Below are 21758 nucleotides of genomic sequence, written 5' to 3' on the forward strand. Positions count from 1 at the left end.
AATGAGAAAGAATGACATATGGCCATTTGTAGGAAAGTGGATGGACCTTGAGGGTGTCATGCTAAGTGAAATAAGTCAGACAGAGAAAGACAGATACCATATGTTTGCACTCATAGGTCTAACAGGAGAACAGAAGAAACCTAATGGAGGACCAGGTGGAGGGGAAGAGGGAAAGAGAGTTGGGGAGAGAGAGGGACGCAAAACTTGAGAGACTATTGAATGCTGAGAATGAACTGAGGGTTGAAGGGGAAGGGGGAGGGTGGAAAAGAGGTGGTGGTGATGGAGGAGGGCGCTTGTGGGGAAGAGCACTGGGGGTTGTATGGAAACCAATTTGACAATAAACTATTAAAAAAAAAAAACTTCTGCTCTGTGAAAGGCAACGTCAAGAGAATAAGAGGACAAAGTCACAAACTGAAAGAAAATACTTGCTAAAGATACAGCTGGAAAAGACCATTATTCAATATATACTAAAAACTCTTAAGATTCAACAATAAGAAGAAAATGCAATTTAAAAATAGGCTAAAGACTTTAAGAGACACTTCAACAAAGAATACGTACAGATGGCAAATAAGCAAATTTAAAGACATTCCACATCATGTGTCGTATCAGGGAAATGACATTAAAACAATAAAATACTGCTATTCACTTATTAAAATAGCCAAAATCCAGGACACTGGCAACACCAAATGGTGGTGAGGATATGGAATAACAGAAACTCTCATTCATTGTTAGTAGGACTGAAACGTGGTAGGGGGCTTTGTAAGACAGTCGGGTGGTTTCCTCCAAAGTGGAACATACTTTCACTGGATGATTCAACAGTTGTGCTCCTTGGTGTTCACTCAGAGGAGCTGAAAGTTTACGAGAGACAAAAACCTGCACATGAATGTCTAGAACTGCCTTACTAATAATTGCCAAAACATGGCAGTAGCCAAGATGTCCATTAGTAAGTGAATGGATAAATAAACTCTCACACATATAGACAATGGAATATTATTCAGTGTTAAAAAGACATGAGCTATTTTCCAGAGTGGCTGCACCAGTCTGCATTTCCACCAGTTTGCATTCCCACCAGTGCAAGAGGGTTCCACTTTGCCCCCACATCCTGGCCAACATCTACTGTTCCTGAGTTGTTAATGTTAGCTATTAAGACAGATGTGAGGTGGTATCTCATTGTGGTTTTGATTTATATTTGCCTGGTGATGAGTGATGTTGAGTATCTGCTCATGTATCTATTTGCCATCTGGATGTCTTCTTTGGAAGTGTCTATTCATGGTTTCTATCCATTTCCTCACTGGATTATTTGTTTTTTTGGGTTGAGTCTGGTAAGTTCTTTATAGATATTGGATACTAACTCTTTTTCCTGTATGCCATTTGCAAATATCCTCTCCCATTTCATCAGTTGCCTTTTAGTTTTGTTGATTTTTTTTTTTTTGGTGTGCAGAGCCTTTTATCTTTATGAGGTCCCAATAATTCATTTTTGCTTTTATTTCCCTTGCCTCCAGAGATGTGTCAAATAAGAAGTTGCTGTGGTCTAGGAATACTACTTGGTCATGAAAAGGAATGAAATCTTGCAATTTGCAACAACGTGGATGGAACTGGAGGGTATTATGCTAAGTGAAATAAGTCAGAGAAAGACATATATCATACGATTTAACTCACATGTGGCATTTGAGAAGCTCAACAAATAAACATAAGGGAAAGGAAGGAAAAATAAGATAAAAACAGAGAGGAAGGCAAAGCATAAGAGACTCTTAAATACAGAGAACAAACTGAGTGTTGAGGGAGGTTGATGGGGGTGTTGAATGGATGACAAAAATTAAGTAGGGCACATTTGGGGATGAGTGCTAGGTGTCATATGTAAGAGATGAATCACTGAGTTCTACTCCTGAAGCCAAGACTACACTGTATCTAACTTGTATTAAAAAAAGAGAAAGAAATGAGCTATCAAGACACAACTTTTTGTGGAAATTAAAATATATGTCACTAAACAAAAGAGACCACCCTGAAAGGCTATATATGATACCAACTAAAATCCTATTGTTATTTAGTTACAAAACTTTAGCATATTGAAACTTCAGAAAAATTATGAGAAGGGGCTATATCTAAAAGTCAAATTAAATATAAATATCTTTATTATTTTAAAAACTTATTTTTTTTCTGGTTTAAAAATCCCCAAGACTCAAAATCCCTTTGAATTATAAAGTTCCCCTTTCATTTATAAGGAGATTAATTTTTTCCTTTACATCTAGCAGCAAAAATTAAATACTGACAAATTGAGATATCATAAGAAAACTAATATTCTTTGAGTAATGTCTTCTAGCAATAAATGGTTATATATAAAATGCAGAAACTGTATTATATTAAATTTCTGAAATGATGAAACACTATAACTGTAATTTCTGGGGACATATATGAGCATCATTATCCTTTACCTAAAATGAATGTAATTTTAAGGAAGATACAGAGTATTCATATAGTAGGAAAAATCCTTCTTTAATGGCACTTTTCAATATCTGAATATCATCAATAAGCTAATATTTAAATTACCATTGCTTTTATCCATGGTGAAAAACCAAACTTAACACAGGAAGGTGCAATGACCTTATACATTGTTTATCTTTGAATAATTTATCTCAGTCATGGTATTAATGACTTGGTTTCTGGACATATTACTTTCCTTGCATGAGCAGAGCTCTACGTGATCATCAAAGGCCACTGCCGTGCTAAATTGAGGAAAAGTTTTCATAAGTATGGTCTTTCATTTTTTTAGCTGATATCCTCATGAATCCTGATGTCATCCCCTAACCTCATTCCAGAGATTAATTCCATATGATTGGAAACTCATCAGCATTTTACATTAGCTGAGGCATGCCTGAGAATATTAACAATGGAAATACACATTACCTGTTTAAATCATTACCTTTTCTGTTGGTGCAGTGAACACTGACTTAGCAGAATTCTCTCCTTGAAACTCTTAAAAAGCACTGTAGATATGTAGGGAACCCAGAAGGTGGTTATAAGCTAAACAGCCTCATACCTCTAATGCAGCATAGGAGGTGATGGCTAACTGAAGGAGTTTTTGCTCACATGATTCAGTGATCTTAAATGGATTGTATCTACATGGATGATGAGACTTCCATTTCAAAAACAGGTGTTTTAAGTGTCTGCTTTGTTTGTTTTTGTTTCTAAAACACTACTTTTGGGAAAACATTAAAAGCATGGCTTTAGAAAATCATTTGTATGTAAATTTTAAAGTTTACATAATATTTAATATATTGGCTTGTGTAGGATTTTCTTAAATATTGGAAGATAATGGGGGAATATTATTTATATTATTCATGATCACAGGAAAAAAAACAACCTGAATTCTGAGAAAAAGGGAAGGAAATTTTCAGATTACAACATAGCAGTGCTAAATTTAGAGAGATAGATAGTATATATATTAATTTTGCTTGCAAAATGAGAAGGAAACATTTTTTTCTCAGACTTCCTTTGAAAATGAGAAAGCATCAGGTGTTTATGAGAAATAATTTATGAAGATGATCATTCTTTAATAATGATGAACAACACTAATGTTTGCCTTAAGATGTGATTTTAGCTCACCATGCCATTACCAATTTTTTTTATTAATTTATTTTGTTCTGGCATACATGGTTTACTTTTCATGATATATGACTATATAAAGGAATAAACTATGTTTTAAGAGACATTATATTTCAAAAATAAACTTTGAGTATCATGTTAAGATAGAAATTCTGATTTGGTGCTGGCTGAATAACAGTGTAGAATAGACAAAATAACTATTTTGGCTCTATTACTTTAAATGTTTTTGAAATAAAATTTGAAGTTAGTTAGCTCATAGGGTTAAAAGACTACAAAAATGTTTTGCAGACAAGGCAAGTGTTTTGACATTTTTTTCCTGCATGTGTAATTTAGATATTCAATAGGGTGTTAGAATATGAAGTAACTATTTATATGGAGGCATTCACTAACGATTTTTAAAAGATTTTAATAGACTGATTTTTTTGCCTAATTTTAGCAATCTATAAGGACTAATGGTGCAAGACAAATCAGAATGTTTCTATTCATAGAGAGCTCAGCTGATTATAGAATATTGTAAAGATATTTTTATTTGCACCAAAAATACTATATCCCAGGTGTGCTTGGATGGCTCAGTTGGTTGAGCATTTGACTCTTGATTTCAGCTCAGGTCGAGATCCCAGGGTTGTGGGATGGAGCCCTGAGTTGGGCTCCATCCTGAGCATGGAGCCTGCTTAAGATTCTCTCTCTCCCTCAGTCCCTCTCCCCAATCTGTGCTCTTTCTCTAACGTTAAAAAAAAGACTATTTCCTAATATTAAGGCATATTATTTTTGTTTTTAAGCAACTTTCTGGTGTAATGAATTATATATGCTACACTGATAGGTAAAATGGAAACAGAGCAAAGATCCTCCATTAAATCTGTTTTGATAAACACTTATAAAAATGATACACATTCCTTTTTTATTTTTCTATCTCTACTTCTAAGTCTTTATTGAAGAGCTGAGGAGATTGATTTCCATCAATAAAGCTCACACATATCAAGATAATATTATGTTCTATGTCTTAATTTTGGTGATGAGTTGTTTTTTTTTTTAATTATGTATTTTCCAGATTTTTCCTCATTCAATGGCCAACTATTTTCCTCAAAACAAAAATCCTAATTTAAAAAGTTATATGCACCCCTATGTTTGTTGCAGCATTATTTATGGTAGTCAGTATATAGAAGCAGCCTAAGTATTTATCAATAGATGAATAAAGAAGATGCGGTTTATATACATAATGGAATTATTACCCAGCAGTAAAAAATCATAAAATATTGCCATTTTCAACTACATAGATTGACCTAAATCTTATTATGCTAAGTGAAATAAGTCATACAGAGAAAGATAAACACCATATGATTTCACTTATACCTGGAATATAAACAACAAAACAACCAACCAAAAAAAGCAGAAACAGACCTGTAAATACAGAGAACAAACTAATGAATGCCAGAGGTGAGGAGATTGGGAAGCTGTGAAAAATGGAAGGAGAATAGAAGGTATAGGCTTCCAGTTATGAAAGGAATATGTTATGAGGAGAAAAGTTACACCATAGGGAATATAGTCAATGCTATTGTAATAGAACTGTACGGGCATAGATTGTAGCTAGATTGTACTTGTGAGCATAGCATAACATGCAGATTTGTTGAATCACTATGTTGTACATCTGAAACTACTGTAATATTGTGCAGCCATATTCCAATTAAAAAACTACTTCATTAAAAAGAAAGCCAACTATCAGTTCATTTCAAAATGGTTTTAACTAAATGTGACTAGAGTCTCTTAAATAGGATGAAATTAGTTTGAAGTCTACTTGTTTAATTTACTTCAATTGTCAAAAAAGAAAGAGGTGTAGGATATTTAGACTGACTCTCCTCATCAACTTAAAAAAGATATTTTAACAAAATATTTAAATATAAATATTAATTAAATACAAATATAAAAATATTTTTAAATATTTTAAGCAGTTCAGCCTTTCCATACATTTTTTTTAATGTAGCATGAAAGACTATCATTTAACTCATATCATTGATTGAGGGCATAGTGATGATTTTGTTTGCTTCAAAGAGCCTTGCACACAGGCCACAGATTATGATTTCTTCAATAAATGGGATAAAAATTCCATATCTTGAAAGGATTTCAGTTTTAGAGATAGTTACCTATGGAGGGCTTTACTTAAATGTCCATACATGCATAGTAGAAAGGAAATCCTCTTATTGATAGTTTCCAGTGGAACAATAAGATGGATGCAGAAGAGTGGTATTAACTTAGGACAGTGCAAATAATTTTGATATAGATTTTTTTATTTCTTAATGTTTTATTTATTTTTGAGAGAGAGACAGCGTGAGCAGGGGATGGAAAGAGAGCGAGGGAGACACAGATTCAAGCAGGCTCCAGGCTCTGAACTGTCAGCACAGAGCCCTACATGGGGCTCAAACCCACGGACTGTGAGTTCGCGACCTGAGCCGAAGTCGGGCGCTTAACCGGCTGAGCCACCCAGGCGCTCCTAGTACAAATAATTATAGGCTCCTCTAGTTATAATCCAAATAGAACTATAGTTTAAAAAAAAAACAGACTCTGGAAGCAGAGTCAGAATTATAATATGTTTTTAGAGTTCTATGTCAATTTTGACTACCCATGCTTCTAATCTCAGTCACTTCTTCACTCTATGACCTTGGGTAATCATTTACTCTATCTGGATCTTGACTTTCTTATTGGTAAAAGGTGAAAATAGTATCTATATTATAGAGTAGTGACAAGGACCAAAGGAAATAACTTATATTGATACTTGAAATATATTATGAAATGTAATAGTTTTGGGATTATTTTCTCCAACTCTGTTCTTTCTGTTTTTTATTCCTTAACCCTGAAAAATTTACCCTGAGAAAAAGGCAATAGATCGCCACCAAAATAATGATATGCTAAGTCATTTTATTTTACAATGAATTTTAGGAGAGATTGCTTTATTTTCCTTTACTCAAAGAAAATGCATGCATAATATTAATTAAAAGTTATCATACATATGTACATATACATGTAAAAACATATATTTACATTTGATACTATTCACAATATCAGGCATCCCTTGGAGGATATGGAACATATCCCCTGTGGATAAAGGGAAAACTACTGGATGAATTAAATGTATTATTTAAAAGTGACAAGAAAACAATGTAGCTTCAATATCATTTAGTAAAATCGCAAAAAAATAATTATATTTATGTTTATTCATTTGATCATTAATGTGATATTTCCTTGTTATTTAGTTTAATTACTTTTATTATTGTCCATATAATGCCATCCTTTTCTTGTTGCTATTCTGTCACAAGTGATTTTAACAACATGGTGTCCATTTACCAACTACTGAGATTTTACTATGTGTAGAAACTAAGCTTTTCCTTCATAAGAAAAGAGGTTTGTAAAACTAACTAGATTATATTTTAGAGTTACATGTTAACTTTGATCTACCTTCTACTCAAACAAGAGTGTATGTCAATTTCACTTATGATATGCAAAAAATTCATTCACTCAGTCATTCATTCATTGCAGCCACACTTTACCTATTAGTTTCACTTGTGGTGAATAAGAGATTTGGGACATGGGTATCTAAAATTAAAAGGTTGGGTTGGTGAGATAGAGTCTCACACTGAATTTGAAATATTAGCATGAGCCTTTTGCACTAAAAATTAAATTGTTCACCAAGTAGTTAGCTTTGAATAGATTAAATATTTCCAGATTTTGTATAATTTCTCATTTTTATTCCTCTTTCTCCCTTCTTCAACTCATCCTTTTAGAAGAAAATATCCATATTTGGGATAACTCTACTTAAACCTTGTCTGACACATTGTAAGAAGGGAGAGACAAGTAATAAGTACCACTGTCTTTTCACAACTTGGCCAGGCCAATAAGAGATTTTGATGGTTAGTACCCCAGTGAACAGGAGATATCCTGAGTTGTGGTGGACATCACTATCTTTAAATGCACTGGATCAGAGCATAACTATAATGGTACCATCTAATACCTTCAAATGTTCTTAAATACCAATAATCTTCCCTCAACTATTATCCATAGCCTCCAGGTAATAGAGTTGTGAAGGCAGTCTTAATCTGTAAAGAGAACCAATCACAGTTGTTTTATATCCTTTAGAAGAGTTTCTCTCTAAATGTGCTTAAAGCCATTTGTAAATTTTTTTTAAATCTAAGTTACTAAAATAATTTAGCAAAAGATAACAAATGCACCCATATAAACATTCATACACACACACACACACACACACACACACAATCTTGTATTGAAGAGAAATATTCTCAGTATAAGCTCCATGATTGTACATCATAGACATCAACTCCATGTCTATAGCCTTGACTTGTGAAGGTGAATTTACATAAAATGCAGATTAAAAAGTTTATTATTCACACCGTGTCCATGGGAGTCAGATTCTAGCTCACTTTAGTCAGTAATGCCTAAACACACACATAGACAGATCCACAGATACATACCTTACACATAGACCCAAGAGTGTTGCAATGGTTACATAAACATATAAATGTTAAAAGAAGTATTGTAGTGTACTTTTGAATAATAATATAAAAAAATGGTCACATTCTTCTTTAATGGAAAAGTTTCTATTTTAAATATGAGGCTGTGATAATCCATTCTGACCTCTGAGCTTCTGGTTGATGTCATATTTAATCATAGGTATAAATTTTCCAGAGAGTATTTACTGCTTAAATAGCACGGTGCAAACCAAGGTGTCCACTTAATGCAGTATATAATCAAGTAATTATCTTCACTTTTAATATATATCATATTTCAATCACAGAGCCATCTGCCCATGCAAACCTGAGCTTTTGTAGGCATGCCAAACAGCATCCTTTTTAACATAACACATATTATTCAAACAGAGGTAAGATGTAAGCTATTTCTTAATGGAATATTCAGGTATACACAGTGTTATACACACCCATGGGGTCACCCTATATATTTGTTTAGATATTCAAGAAGTCCAGATCACATTATCAGCAAATGTAACAATCTTCAAAATGACAGAAAGTGTAGTTGAAAACTCATTTTTATTTCAGGTAAATTTAGTGCTTCAAAAGTTAAAAATTATGACGTGGGAAGGGCATAGGATAAGGAGCCATAAAATATGCTGCTTGTTCTTAATGGTATTGTTACACACTATAATCATAAACTGTATATTGCATATTGCTACTTCTCTAGGAATAGGCCACAAAGAATCTTACCTATTTTTTATTGGTATCTTGTGCTTTTGGTAGGTACTGGAAGGTATATGTTTCTTCTTTTTGTTCCAGCCTCTTTCACTTTCAAATGTATCATGATTTGTACAAAAATAATATGGTCTCCCTGTCCATAGTCGAAGGACTACATAACTATTTGTGCACATTATCTCAATAAATTCCTAATGCATTCCCACGGGTGGTGTTATATGAAGAAAATTATATTCAAAGATTTTAGAAAATGCAGATAGAGGTCACACAGCAATTACAAGTGCCAAAGTTGGGATTTGACACTCAAAACTTCTCTTATTCTATGTACAATTTCTAAGTGTGTTAACTTTTTTCCCCCCAGAGTTCCTGGTAGCCATATAGTCAAAAATGCACACTCTAAAAAGTCATGGGATAGTTGCTAAATTATATTTCAAAAATTTTTTCTTGAGGAGATAAGTCATTCAATTAATTGGCCTTCATTGATTGTCAGTTATTCTATTCTGATCTTCATCTATTCACCAAGTAGAGATCTACCATGTTCTAGGCAGTGGGAGTATAAATAATGATACACTTTTCTCTTAATAAACTTAACAGTTTAATAGGGGAAAAAGACAACTGACACAAATATGCTTTGTGCTATGTGCTATGCTAGAGGTATAGGCAAGATATATAGAAACATATGAGAAACTACAATGAAACCTTAAGTTATTAAGATGTCAGTTCTGAGAGAAGAATCCTAAGGAACAATTTAGGTGTTAGCTAGATAAATGTGGGAAGAGGAACTTCCTCAACAAAAGAGATAACATATAATAAGGACTTGCATTCAGAAGATGAGTAGCTTAGGGTATCTGGGTCCCAGACTTTGAAGATGGGTATGATGAGCTATGAGGATGCAATAGTGCTATGGGGGAAAAAGGGAGATAGCAGTTCCATTAACATATTTCTTATCTTGATCCTTCAACCTTGCTCAAAAGCCAACATAACTGGCCTAAGACAGTTTTATAGAATCAAGTCTATGAAAATGTATGCATTAGTTAGCAAGTGAGAAAAACTATTCAGTGCAATGGATTTCAATCTAGGGAATTTTTTCCCCTAGAAGATATTTGACAATAGAATGCCAAATAGAATGATAGAATTATAGAATGACTGTTGGGTAAAATAAAATAAAAGAGCACTACAGAAATCCCTTCCTAAATGGATAATTTATATATCCACTCAAAAACAGTATATTAAGCATCTAGTATATTCCAGTTACTAGAAATAAGAAACTCAAGAAGCAAAACAAAATGTTCATTCTAGTAGAGGACAAAGGCCAAAAAATAATTACTAGATAGCTAGTGGATACTTTAAGTTACTAATCCAATATTTATATATTTTCCCTCTTCTAACTAGAACACTAATTTGCATTTTTTTCTACCTCCATTAAGTCATAATTCTTAATATTCTGATTATTTTAGTCCAGTGCTTTTCAACTGGGGGAGAATGTCCCCTGGGGACATTTGACATTATCTAGAGACATTGTTCATTGTCATGATTTTTACGGGGTAGCATCTAGTGAGTATAGGACAAGAAAGCTGCTGGATGCCCAACAATGCATAGCAACCGCCCCTACAACAACAAAATTATTTTAATCAAAATATAAGGAATACTAAGATTGAGAAAATCTGGTGTGATAATTAAAAGCACAATCTGGTTTTGAATTCAGCTCTACAAATCCTAGCTATGTGACCTAAAAAAGTTTCTCTTATTTTTTAACAACTTTATGAAGGTGTAATTAACATACAAAGAACTTCACATACTTTTTGTGCAATTTGATGAGTTTGAACATATGCAACCACCCATGATACCATCACTCTAACCAAGGTTATAAACATATCCGACAGCTTCCAGAATCTCCTTATGTCCTTTGTTTTTGTTTGCTTGCTTTTGTTTTTGTGGCAGAAACACAACATGAAATCTACCCTCTAAACAAATTTTTGAAGTGCATATTATTGTCTTGTTAACTATAGCCTCTGTGTTGTAGAACACATCTCTAGAAGGTTTCTTCTAGCACAACTGAACCTTTATACCAATTGAATTTATTAACAGTGTACTTAATCTTTTAGTGTTTTGTTTTCCTCATCTATAAAATGATTGTAATAATAGTTCCTATTTCAGATAATTATTTTAAGTGACTGGCATACAAAACAGTCAATAAATAACAGCTAGTAGTAAGTTCTTCAAGAACCAAATTGATTGAATGCACTACACCATTGACAATTCAGTTTTCTAATTTCCTTTTCAGGGTTCTGGCCAGTGTACCTGCTTATATTTGAAGTTCATTTTCGGTCCTATTTTTTAGGAGCTGGAATATATTGGGTGTAGAGAAAGGTACAATATTTACTATACAGTAACTTGTTTGTGAGTACATTTGACTAATTAATATGGACATCTAAAATTTTGAATCTCAAGGGGTTGGCCAAAATATATCTTTCACAAAGTGAGAAAGAAATGTGCAAATTCAACATGTCACTGGAGAATATTTAATTTCTCAAGAATTAAATTTTTCAAGATTTTAAAATATCTTTAATAAACTAATGTGGCAATTGCAAATATATCATCTACTTTATTCTGATAAAGCAAAATATCAAAGGACATCCGGAAGAAAATATAACTTCTTTCCTATTCTTTAATAATACAACATTAAACAGACATTTCCCTGCATCATGCATGAAATAGTAAATCTTTACTTAAACAAAACTTTAACCAGAAAATGAATTATTTTTACTACTTTCTTGCTAATTTTGCATAACAAATTTATTTTAAATGTTATCAAATGCAGGGCTCAGTTGATTAAGCCTCTGACTCTTGGTGATGGCTCAGGCTGTGATCTCTAAGTTGGTGAGTTCAAGTCATGCATGCTTCAGGCTCTGGACTCCAAGTACAGAGCCTACTTGGGGTTCTCTCTCTTTCTGTCTCTCTGCTCCTCCCCTACCTGTCCTCTCGGTCTCTGACTCTGTCCCTCTGTCTCGGTCTCTCTCTCTCTAAATATATAAATAAACTTAAAAAATTGTTTTAAGTTATCAAGTGCAGCCACATGCTAAATAGTAATACTGATGATGTATTATGCATTTAAAATTTGGACATAGTTTTAAAGTTATGCTTTAAAACTATCACAACCAGATTAAGAAAATGTTAGGAAAACTTACATATAATTATTCTTCTGAAAATATTATTGTTTTTCTGTATCACATTATTATCCAGAAAATGTATTTTTGGAAATGATCCCAAATTATATTTAAAATTTTGGATTTGACTCTCAGCACCATAAGTAAACAAAAGTAATTAAGTAATCATTCTTTTTGGAACAAGGCTCAAACTTCCACAACTAAAAAAACAAACCAAACCAAAAAAACCCACAAATCTGTGTGTAGTACCACTTAATATTTTTATCACTCTGAAATAGAATTGTTATTTTTTAATTTTGAAGCTATAAAGTTTTTCATACACATAGACACATAAATATATTTTAAAATGTTGTAATATCCATGTTTTTTTTAAAGAACAACATTTCTCCTCTTTCTTCTCTTTTTTGGCTTTGCTTTTTTTTGCTCTTTTTTTCTTCTCTTCCAAACAGCAGCATTCTGCACCCCTGCCTCTCAGAAACTTGTTACCCCTATAGAATGAACCCTTCTCTATTATTTTTATGCTTACATAAGCTTACATAACAAGAATATTTTATAAATGTGTGTAGACATACACATATTGATACAAAGGGTTTCAGGTCCATTGTGATCAGGTCCATATGCACACAAATGCGTATATTTCACTCTCCTGCACTTTGCTTTTTCATCTGTGACTACCTTATTGTTAACTCTTTTTTAAAAATTTTTAAAATATTTATCTTTTTTGAGTGAGAGAGAGAGAGAGAGACAGAGAGACAGAGAGAGAGAGAGAGGGAAGTAGACAAAGCAAGAATGGGAGAGGAAGGGATGCCTGGGTGGCTCAATCGGTTAAGCCTCCAACTTCAGCTCAGGTCATGATCTCACGTTCATAGGTTCGAGCCCCGCATCAGGCTCTGTGCTGGCAGCTAGCTCAGAGCCTGGAGCCTGCTTCTGGTTCTCTGTCTCCTTCTCTCTCTGACCCTTCCCCTCTCATGCTCTGTCTCTCTCTGTATCAAAAATAAATAAAAACATTAGAAAATTTTTTTAAAAAGTATGGGAGAGGGGGAAAAAAGGGAGACACAGAATCCAAAGCAGGTTCCAAGCTCTGAACTGTCAGCACAGAGTCTGACATGGGACTTGAAATCACAAGCTGTAAAATCATGACCTGAGCCGAAGTTGGACACTTTGCTGGCTGAGCCACCCAGGCACCCCTTTCATTAACTCTTATAGACTACTATTACTTCAACTGTATCTTTTAATGGGCACATAATAGTTGTACAATGGATATGCCCTAATTTATTTCATCTTTTCTTATAGTCATTCAATCTTGTTTCCAAGCTTTGTTCATTACTACCTACATACACACATGCATATACTTGTATTTACCTGATATTGTTTTGTTTTCTTTAACAGAGGATGACTGTGAAAACTAATCCAGAATTATTTAGGCGGGGTGTTTGTGAATATAATAAAAGTATTTTTCAAAATTATTGAACTGCCCTATAAAGAATGCTACACAGCTTACTAGATCTCACGTCACGTAAGTCCCCTTGTATTCAGAAAATAAGTAACAAATGTGAAAATACTGAAATTAATGTTAACTCTCTCCCTTAAGAAACTAGAAAAAATCATTCTTAGGCTTTGTGGGTCTGAACTGGTTTTCTGAGTCCTAAGTGACCCAAGTTCTGTTGCTATGCTTCTGTGGCATCGCTTTGCCTTTCTTCTCCCAGGATAATCTGCACCAATGCTTTCCTATGTTACTTACAGAAAACCCTCAGCCTGTGTTTGTACAATTGTTCAACATCCATATGAGGCACAGACCATTATTAACGCTACACTAACATTTAGCCTCCCTTTAATATGCCCAGCAAAACGTGTGCCACCAGTTACTTCTACTGAAGAAGAGCTTGTGTTTCCATCTCATCTTCCTTCTGCTCTCTCTCTTGGCCTCTCTCACTCACTGCCTCTATAGTCTGCGTTTGCTACTGTAAAAGGAGGTATTCTCTCCTGCCAGCTTTTTTCACGAAAAGCACTTTTTTCAGACCGAGTCTAGAGTGAAAGCTTCCTTCCTTGAACAGAAACATGGGCACATGCTTTTTGTGAACCCCCGTTACACAGACCCTGTAGCTGTTTACTGAGTTTATGCTCACAAATTACATCAGCTTCACTTTCACACACTTTTATAAGGTACTTCCCTAAAAACATAATAATTCTTTGTTGTTGGTGAGTCTATTGGATAAGAAAATAATTATTTTCTGAAAGAGTAAATGCTAAACAATTGTTTATTTACTCCTTCATATAACCTCTACCTGGGTTTTATACTAAATGGGATAAATTCATGATCTAGTAAATTAAATGGCCAAATTTAAACGTAGAATTTTTTGCTTTTATAAAATAAAAGCAAAATCCTGTGTCACAATTAGATACAGGATTACATTTTCTTACATTATAGACACTCAAAAAATCATCTTAAAGTACCATAATGCTGTTTTTCCCCCAGCACTTTTTAAAAAATAGAGTGTGTGTGTGTGTGTGTGTACATGTGTGATTTTATGTAAAGATACAGAACATTCAGTATTTATTTTTTATTCACAGTTTTCATGCTTTACAAATCCTGAACCAGCGCTTTTCTAAAATTTGAAATTAGAAAGATGAGCAGTTATTTCCTAAAGATACTAAAATTGACTCATGTTTTTAAGAAGCTTAGATTATTTTATTTTAAGCATGCCTGTTTTTACCTGTTATTTTATCCTTGGTGCTTAGGCCACTATTGAGCACATAATAGGCATCCCATGAATGTTCAGAGTAAATGAATGAATACTATGGTTTTGGAGGCTTGGATTTGTCTTCAAAACCAATTAGAAAGAAGTTTCAAAGACCAAGAGTTGAAAGTTTCCATCTTCTCTATTATCGATCTGAAGGCAATGAGAAACAAAATAAAATATACTCCCTGAACTTATATTTCTTGCTGCTTAGATCAAATTATTTCTTTAAACATCTAATTAGTCTGTCATTATTTGTTCCGGGGGCACACATACAGGGGTGCTCTGACACCCATTGCTAACACAAGCAGAGACTGCTTAAGAGAGGAAATGCTCCCACATCTCCTGCTAATTTTCTTAGGGCATACATGATGAGCACAAATGAAATTCAATCATACTTCTGGTACCTTTCCTGAGGCAGGTTCAGTAGGTAGTTTTTTCTACCAGATACATGAACTTTCAGATTAGTAGAAATTAGGGCAAGAATATATCATAAGAATTTTGCAAGTCTAAATGATTATTTCTCTTTTTCAATACTTATTATTTGTAAGCTTCTTGATACTTGTATTTATAAGCCCCAATATATTCCCCCCAAAAGACATAAAACAAGAATAAATTATTATTTGTTCTGTAAGAATCAGAGGTTTATATGATTGCAAAGGAGAAATAGATCAGAAATATCACAGACAAGTTTTGTATTTATTTGTAAATTACATTCGTGAAATAGATGTATTTATAAAAAATAAACACATGAATAAAATTTTCTAAATTGAATTATATTTTAATGCATCTAAAGTTCTTATTGTTAGAAGTTAGCCAGGAATGTTTTGGTAGTGCTGATTATTACTTCATTTATCTTCATTAAAAAGTGGACACATTTGAGTACTAGGTTTCATTTGAAAAGGCAAAACATACCTATACATTATGTCTTGCACCCACTGTGTAATAAAATTGTTTTATATATTAGGTATTTTTAGAAAGTATGATCTCAATATAATCAGATTAATTATATGTTGTTATAGCCCTCATCTCATTATTAGTAATAGCGTCCTTAGAAATCCATGGTTTGAAGCCCACTACCATGTCAGATCTTGGAGGATTATCATAAATCTAGATCTCATATTATGTAGAGTGATAGACTATACTTTATAGGTGCTTATCTGATATTTGAGCCAATCTTAATTCTCTCTTCCACAGCATGTCTGACTCTTTCCTGAGGCTTGGAAAACCCAATGACTCAACTCTCAGATTGAGGAGACTAAGCACTCTTACTCTAATACTTCAGAAGAGAGAGAAAAAGTGCTTGCAACCCTATAAAGATCAAGAGAGAGAATTCGTACTTGACTTTTTAATAATCTTGCTTGACACAGTGGTGCAAAAAGGCTGAATATGCCCCTTTTTGGGATCTATCTATATTTATGAAGAATCAATATGACTTTGAGAGATAAAGTTTAGTATGCTTCATTTTCCTTAAAAATAAATTATATTAAAACATAAATATAATACTGAAAACTAATCGCAATTATAAGAACTAAAAGGGTAAGAAGATTAGGAAAATAATCAGATTCTGTAACCTTGAGAAAACTTACATTCTCTATGATTTTTATGGTGATGTATGCTGACATGCTTTAGAATATTTAACTCATGCTTCAAATCTGATTAACCCCATATTATTGACCCTTTTGGCTTAACTCTAGGATAGAGCTAGGAGATAAATCCACATCCCACATTAGAATAGTCTCTGAGGGCTTATTGAAACATTCATTTTTTTTTCCTGCTGTTAATGACAGACAACTGAGACCTCGAATATCCAGGAACATACTCCATGAAGCAAAACTGCAGAGCAGGGACCATAAACTTAGGTATTCCGCTGAATATTGAAATCGACCAGAATAGACTATAAAATGTGAGTTCAAAATTGAATTACAAAGTAGTCCTAATATTCAAAAAAATTATTGAAGGAAGTAATTGAATGAAAGTTCAGAGAGAAGAAAGGTATATTCTCTTTGAAACAAGCAAGACTCATTATGCTATTTTTGAATAAATGAATGTAAAATTGTAAATAAGCAAATGAAACACTATTTAGAATCAAGTGTTTGAGAAACGAAAGAAGTAACTCATGCTATAATTTTGACAAAACTTATTAATAAAATTAATGAGTGTTCTTATCATAACTTAAAAAAATCTAAGATGACAAAAATAAATGTTCCATGTGTTTTTGAAAGAAAATGGAGGTACCTAATGTTAAATGCAACAAAATGTTGAGTTATTGAAGTGCAATAAGTCAGAGTTTTGTTAGTTTTCTTGGTAACTTCAGAGGTAGTGGTATTCCTAATGATGGATCCTTTTCCTTTAAACTAAAATTTTTCTGCAGTGGAGACAAACTGCAGAGTAAAGAAATCCTTTTCAGTTAGGATAAAGAAATCCTTTTAAAATAGTATATTTCTTCTTTACAAGCAATGTAGAATACTGTTTATAATCAAGATCTCTTGATCTTCATTTATCTGAATAAACCATTTTACTTGGAAGGGACTAAAGTAAGCAGATGCACAGTTCTCCTACTCAGTTGTAAATTATTAGCATTCTGGCATATAAATCGATCTCTTTTAAATATTATAACTGAGAAACAGAGACTGGTCACACTTGGATATACCAACAAAAGTGAGCATCTGAACTAGCAAAGCTGTTCATGGTGAATCTGTGAGGGTGTTAACCTCCCAATAAGGCCTGGCCTGAGCCATCAGCTGGCTTTATCCATCATGTTACTATCCAGCAGGCTTATCCAAGGAACCTGCCAACTTAAAAGTCATATCCTTAGACTACAGAATGGTACTGAAAGCTATGACAAACTCTGGATTTATGGAGCTGGTATACTACAGTATTTAAAAGCCAAGCGCTTAGTGAGAAAACTAGAGATGGGAATGAATGCATAAATTAATAAAAATAAATATCCATGGATTGTTTCAAATGACCAATTATTTAAAGTTTTTGGAGAGACTGAGTGAACATGATGGCATAAAACTATCATGAACTCATCTCCTCCCATGAACACAAATCTACAGCCACATATGGAACGATCCCTCTGAAAGGAACCTGAAAGTTGGCTGAATGGTACTTCCACAACCAAGAATAAAAGGGTCACATTGAGGCACGTTTTGGCTCAGGTCATGATCTCACAGTTCATGAGATTGAGCGCAGAGCCTGCCTGAGTTCTCTCCCTCTCTCACCATTCCTCCCCCCCTCTAAAAATAAATAAATAAACCTTAAAAAAAGATTTTCTTTCTACTAGGTATTTATTCAAAGGATACAAAAACTGATTCAAAGGGGGACATGTAAAACATTTTTCTGATTAAAAAACATGGGGGCACCTAGGTGGCTGAGTTAAGTGTCTGACTTCAGATCAGGCATGATCTCATGGTCCATGAGTTCAAGTCCTGCATCAGGCTCTGTGCTGACAGCTCAGAGTCTGGAACATGATTCAGATTCTGTCTCTCTCTCTCCCTCTCTCTCTCTCTCTCTCTCTCTCTCTCAAGAGTAAACATTAAAAAAATGTAAAAAATCAAAAGGGCACATGCACCCTAATGTTTATAGAAGTATTACCAACAACAGCCAAATTATGGAAAGAACCCAAATGTCCACCACTTGATGAATGGATAAAGAAGTTGTATATATACGTATATACATACATACCACATACCTACCACAACTTCTTTATCCATTTATATATAACATTACTCAGCTATCAGAAGAATGAAATGTTGTCATTTGTAAAACATGGATGGAACTAGAGTGTACTATACTAAGCTAAACAAGTCAATCAGAGTAAGACAAATACTATATGATTTTGCTCATATGTAGAATTTAAAGAGCAAAACAGCTGAACATAGGGGAAGTGGGGAAGAAAAGGAAGACAAATCATAAGAAATTCTTAACTATAGAGAACAAACAGGATTGATGGAGGGAGGTAGGAAGGGAATGGGATAAATGAGTAATGGGTATAAAGGAGAACACTTGTTGGAATGAGCACTGGGTGTCATATGTAAGTGATGAGTCACTAAATTCTACTCCAGACGCCAATATTACCCTATATGTTAACTAAATAGAATTATAAATATTGAAACAAAAAATTTTAAATGATTATATATTTTATCTAGTTAGAGAATACAGCTCAAGACCATACTGATATAACAAGAAAAGTCTTGGTCTTGCACCAAGCATAGGTCTAGCATAAAGTTAGTATTAAATTAGTGTTTGTTGAGTGAACAGATATATTTGAATTTTGATTTGACCAGTTTCTAACTCTGTGTGACTTTGGAACTGTTAGTATTCCATAGGAGCCACCATTTTTCCCTCTGACAGTTTTCAGGAACAGATAAATTTATTATATTGAACCACTTTGAAAACTATGAAATTACATATCTGTATAGTTGAATATTTTCACATTGTTGTCTTTTGAATATTTGCATACATTTTAAAATATACCGAAATATAACTAACTCCTCTGAAAAAAATAGATACACAGAGGTTCTAAAATTCTTATTTGTCATCCTGTTGACATCCAGGGTACATTGATAGGATTCAAATACTTAGTGTCTCCTTCCTCTCTATTTCTTGTGCTTTTCTTCAAAGCTTCTTCCCTGCATTAAGTGACCCATGGATTTTTTCCACAGAGGGAAGTCCTTTGTATAGTATTTGTTTTAAGCTACATGCCAGAATTACACTAAATATAGCACACATTTAGCTGAGTCCTAGGTAGAAATGCACTGGCCTGTGTGTAGTCTCTGGTGCCTTGTAACTGGATGAAGCTAGTAGTTAGCCCCACCGGGATAGGCTCCGTTCTCTTCCCCTTATTATCATAATGGTATGAACTGGCATTTAATCAGTAGGCATATGGACCTAAAGAGGGGGGATGGGAAATGTTCAGAAATAGAACACAACAAAAAGCTAGAAAGGTGAGACTGTAACTAAGAAAACGGAGGTCTTTAGTAACTTTTCTCAGAAGAAGTGAGATGGAACTAAGTTTGTAGTACATCATAGATTGATTGGATGCTTGAGGAGAAACAATTTGGTTTTCATTCTTTGGTGGGAGTGACTTGAAGCTAAGATATGTTCGGGATGATCAGTATGTGGTAAAGATGATGCGGCAACGGAAGGAAAAGGCTTTGGCTGTGATTTATTATTTAACGCATTTTATTTTGATTGAAGCCTCAAACAATTAAATGAGTAGAAAATAAAATACATTTACGAAGCCAAGATTGTGAAATCTAAACTAGGTCAGGGCCTGAAGCGGGGCCCAGACAGGCGAGAGGGGAGACCAAGGAGATCAGCCAACCTCAGGATGCAGGGAGAAAGCTGTGTCTACAGGGCACTCGGTGTTGTGTTGTCACAGTGCTAAGAGGGGAAGGGGCCGGAGCAGAGGTTGCCGGAGGAAGTTACATTTTCATTACACCAAGAGCCCTGTGGTATTCAGCAAGGGTTTAGACAGCGGACGTTTAAAGGCCCTTTCACACCAGAAAGTCTCTATTAACAATAAATAATTTCTCTTAATATTGTTTCCACAAGCTCCAACTTAAATGCGGAAGGACTTTAAATCAGAGCTTTTATGATCAGAGTCTTACAGTCTTTGTGTGCCTATTGATCCTGTTAGACGCTGTCATTTAACAAGGTGAAAAGTACAGCGTTATATCTGAGCTTTCAGGTACCCCATCTACTCATAAGAGATGCGTGGCTCGATGGCGGAAATGCCCCCAAAAGTGTGAGATTTCATCAAATTGATCGAGAGGAGGAGATGCACAAAATGGGATGCACAGCCTCTGCAATTGGGCTGCTGCGCTAGCCACAGAAGACTGATTTTTAGATTCCAAACTGTGGGTATCTCACACAGTTTAACATTCTATCTATCTTTCTTACTCTCTTCCCGAAGTATTTCACTAGGCCATGAAATAAAACGATTGTGCCTAATGCCCTGTGTTAGTTTCCTGGGCTGCTGTAACAAAGCATCAAAAACCAAGTGACTTAAAACAGCAGACATGTGTTGCTTCACAGTCCTGGGGGCTGGAGGGCTGACAGGAAGCTGTCAGCAGGACCCTGCTCTCTCAGCCTGGGGGGAGGGTGTCCTTCCTTGCCTCTTCTGGCTTCTGATGTTTGGAGCAATCCTTGGCATTCCTTGGCTTATAGACGCATTCTTCCAGTTACTTAGCTGGCTGCTCCCTGGGTGTCTCCATATCATCTCTCCTATGTGCATATTTACGTCCAGATTTCCCCTTTCTATGAGGATACCCGCAACATTGGATTAGGGCTCACCCCACTGACCTCATTTTGACTTTACCTCTGTGAAGACCCTATTTCCAAATAATATCACATTCTGAGGCAGTGGGACTTTAATATATCATTGTGGGGGGACACAAATCAACCCATAAAAGACCTCAACACAGTTTGAGGACTTAAAGTTGTCATGTGCTGGTTTTCCACACTTGTGTCTCACTTTGGTGCTTGTTGGAAGACTGCAATGTGGTAAAGTAACTGTGATTGAGTTTAGGAAACTTCTGCTTGAGGAATTACAATTTTAGTGGTAATGACTGACTGAAAGGACGTTGTTTTCTCTCTCATTTGGCTTGTAAAGGTCCAGAACACAGTTTGCATTTACTTGTTCAGTGTGCAGTATCATCAACATGTAAGTCAGTGGAATAAGGTTTAAATCATGAGATACAGTAAAATGATTAAGTCCTGAGATTTTATGAATAAGTTTTGTTCATAGTGCCTCTGTCCTGTTCTTACCATGTTGCTGCTCAGACCAAACTTCTCTTTTCACATCAGTTTGCCACCTTGCCTCAAAAAGTAAGTCTGACCTGACTTTTAAAGTTACTATGGAGAGAACTTTGTTTTATGTCACACAAAAAGTGGCTCTAATATTAAAAGATTAATCCCTCTTGCCTCTAAACATATGACTAACCATAAATTATCACACTAGACCTGATCACATCTTTCAAAAGCCTATTAAAAAACAAATTAACCTTTTCTCTCTAGTCTGAACTCCCTTG

Source organism: Suricata suricatta, chromosome 5 (assembly GCF_006229205.1).
Source record: "Suricata suricatta isolate VVHF042 chromosome 5, meerkat_22Aug2017_6uvM2_HiC, whole genome shotgun sequence".
NCBI lineage: Eukaryota > Metazoa > Chordata > Mammalia > Carnivora > Herpestidae > Suricata > Suricata suricatta.